This window comes from Saccostrea cucullata, unplaced genomic scaffold, assembly GCF_032062105.1.
Source record: "Saccostrea cucullata isolate Sc308-1 unplaced genomic scaffold, CSIRO_AGI_Scuc_v1 ctg6830, whole genome shotgun sequence".
Lineage (NCBI taxonomy): Eukaryota > Metazoa > Mollusca > Bivalvia > Ostreida > Ostreidae > Saccostrea > Saccostrea cuccullata.
The window spans coordinates 30115-33248 of NW_026928489.1; positions in this window are offsets into that span (position 1 = coordinate 30115).

The window sequence follows — 3134 nt, forward strand, 5'->3', positions numbered from 1 at the left end:
ACTGATTTTTCTCTCTGCCATTGTCCATCTGTTGGGGAAAATTCTATCAATTTTTGTCCTTCGTTCTGACCTACAATGATAGGGGAACTACTGTCTTCTTTTGCATCTTGTAATGGATCAGACGGATTTTCATGATCAGAATATGTAACGTTATTTTTGGTGTTATCATTGCTATCAACTTCAGAATTATATTCCTTGTCTTCAGCCACATTTTCATTTTTACTTTGCTTTGTTCGCCCCTTTTAACTTTTTTTGTTTCTTCTTCGTCCTGACCTACAATGATAGGGGAACTAGTGTCTTCTCTTGCATCTTGTAATGGATCAGACGGATTTTCATGGTCAGAAAATGTAACGTTGTTTTTGGTGTTATCATTGCCATCACTTTCAGAATTATATTCCTTGTCTTCAGCCACATTTTCACTTTTACTCTGCTTTGTTCGCTCCTTTTTTTGCCCTGCTTGATTTCTTATCTCTTGTCGCATAAAGTTTTATCCGATTGCCATTAACTACATGTTTAAGTCCTTCCAAGAATCTGTTTAACAACATAAGGGCCAGTCCATCTAGGGGAAAGCTTGCCACCTTTTCTTGTGTTTTTTCGTGTATTGTGCACTAATACATTATCTCTTAACTTGAATTTTTCGTGTGTCACTCTTTTATCGTGGTACTTCTTCTGAGTTTTCTGAGCACTTCTGATCCTATTCGCTGCCTCCTCTCTACTGTGTTTGAGATGAAGAAATGCATCACATCTTTTTTTCAAAGTATCCTCAGGTGATTCATTTTGGTCTTCTCCTGCTGGTAATTATAGGTCAAGAGGTAATGTGGCTTGTCTGCCATACACCAAATAAAACGGACCTTCTTTTGTTGTTGCTTGCACAGACGTGCGGTATGCATAAAGCAATATATATGTATCTTTTCGTCCCAATCCGACTGCTTTTCATTAACATAATTATTTAGAAAGCATTTCACATAATGTTCTATTAAATCTTTCAGTGTGTCCTCCCGTTTGTGGATGATATGCTGAAGCTATGCGGTGATCTATTTCAAACTCTTCGCAGAATTTCTCATTAAGTTGATTGCAGAATTCTCGTCCTTGGTCCGTAATTAAAACTTTTGGAACCCCTATGGTTGGATACAAATTTTGATAGTACTTGTAACACATTTTCTGCTGTCTTTTCTTGTCTTGAATGGGTTCTGCATCGACCAATTTTGTCAAATACTCAGTGATGACTACGATGTAACGATTACCTATAAGGACAATGAATATATTGATAGAGTCGATTATATAATTCAGAAAACTGATTTCAAGTTATTAACAATTGAAAAGAATTTGTATTTCTTTCTTATTACATATTTCATGTTGGTGTGGAAAACAAAAGAAATATTATGCTGAAAAAATGAAGAGCTATTTATTACTTGAAGATTCAATTTGAGATCCTTAAAAACTCTCAAAAATAAAAATAAGGAATTAAAGACTTATTCACTGCAGAATGCGGAGAAAACTAAAACAGGCATTTTATATTTTTTAATCCAGTTTTTGGTACAGTAAAATATTAATAATTCAAGATTCAAAAGACTCAAGTAGTCATTTTAACTGTAAGCGCTTTCTGCGTTTTAATGGCTTTTCAGACAGTTACATGTGCACGTGGTCGATCCATATATCGACTTCACAGAAAAGCATATCGATGGAGCATGAAGTCGATATGCTTTTCTGTGAAGTCGATATATCTATGGATTGACCGAAAGAAAGGGCCACATTTGTTATATTATTTTTTTTTTTGAAGAAATTAACGAAACCAAATTTGAAAATAATATGAACAAGTCACAAGTTTTCTCTTTCATCTTTAGATTAACATAGAGTTAAATTAAAGAAATAAGCTGTTTAATAATATTATTTTAATCAGCTGTTTAATTATAAATCCTTTTGTGTTTCCCTTTCAGTAATTATAGGTATGTAATTTTAAAGACTATATTTCTTTATCATAAATTAAAAAAAAACATTTCTAATTTATTTTAATATAAAGAGGATTCTTATTCAAGACATTCTTACATCCAATCAATTATAACAGGGCATCATAATAACAGGTATAAAAAGGAGTTGATTTTTTTTCAAGTTATATTACATTAGCTATTAGTATTGAAAAGTGTGCACTTTTGTAAATTTAGAAAGAAATAAAAATTCCATATTTTATCAACATCAAGGAAATATAATTTTCATAATCTATAATATAACACAAGTCTAGATACTATTATATATATACCTGATCAAGTCTGAGCCCACCAGAGGGCTTAGAATAATTAAGGAATGAACTATTTTAACCTATGTTATACGATATAACATAGCGGTTAATAAAAAGCGTAAACTGCCCCAAGTTGTAATATAGGTTAAAATAAGCTTCATTCCTTATAATTTAATTCGGTGGAGACAATTTTACTTCAAAAATGGCTTCAAATTGAGCATATTTTAAAATTAATATCAAGCGGAGTAATACGTTTTTGACGTAACTCATTGTGATGTAGGCAAGTTATGTTATGCAATATGAAATAAATCTTTTATCCAATGAAATGACGTGTTACAGCTAAATTTAAATCATTAGAAAATATTAATTATATATATATTTACATTTTTTGAACCATGTAATTTTTTTAAAAAATTTTCTTTATCTCTAATCAAATTAAAATAAAAACCATTTGTGAAAAGATTTATATGAATTTAATTAATATTCACAGAAAATAGATTTTCCTGAGGTAAAGATAATAATACATTTAATTGGAATATTTTGGTGATGCATTAAAAACACGGGCGCGTCTTTTGTTGCCAAAGCCTATCCCACAGCCAATTTTTATGGTCCCTTAATCAAAGATTCGAGGGTATATAGTTTTTGCCCTGTCAGTCTGCCTGTCTTTTTGTCCGTTTGTCCGCAAAATAATTAACCTTGCTCATGACTTTTGAGCTGTTAGAACCACGGTTTTCATCTTTCAATGTGTATTTCTTGTAACAAATATTCCTCTGGGTTTCAAAAATTTTAACCTTTTGACCTTGACAGTTGGCGTTAACTTGCATTTGAGAAAATCCGACCCTCGCCATAAGCTGCCGTAGGGGGGCATCAGTGTTTCAGAAACACATTTTTTTTATAA